General features: G+C 65.2%; 1 protein-coding gene across 1 annotated transcript in view; it reads left to right on the plus strand.

The window, feature by feature from the left end:
* The window catches only part of GCNT2 (glucosaminyl (N-acetyl) transferase 2, I-branching enzyme (I blood group)), a 34,061-nt gene that overhangs the window by 23,921 nt on the left and 9,769 nt on the right, over positions 1-371 (plus strand). The window lies entirely within an intron of this gene.

A 371-nucleotide genomic window follows, 5' to 3' on the forward strand; every position in this document is an offset into this window, starting at 1 on the left:
TGTATGGGGGGTGTCTGTGAGTGCAGTGGGGTGGAATATATGTGTGTGTGTGAGCGTGTGGGTGTCTGAGTGTGGGGCAGTGTGTGTATGGGTGCATGTGTGTCGGTGTCCGAATGTGGGGCAGTGTGTGTGTGGGTGCGTGTGTCTGTGTGTGTGTGAGGGTGTCTGAGTGTGGTAGAGTGTGTGTGTGGGGGGGGGTCTGAGTGCAGGGCACTGCGTGTGTGAGGGTGTGGATGTCTGAGCCGGTGGAGTGCGCGTGTGTGAGGCGGGGAGGCGGCTGTCGCTGTGTGTGACAGACGGGGTCCCGCACGCCCCCGGGCGGGCGCAGACACCTGCCGGGGGCGGGGCGGAGGTCGCTCCCCGCCGCGCAC

Source organism: Gavialis gangeticus, unplaced genomic scaffold (genome assembly GCF_001723915.1).
Source record: "Gavialis gangeticus isolate Ggan-Ray unplaced genomic scaffold, GavGan_comp1, whole genome shotgun sequence".
NCBI classification, from domain to species: domain Eukaryota; kingdom Metazoa; phylum Chordata; order Crocodylia; family Gavialidae; genus Gavialis; species Gavialis gangeticus.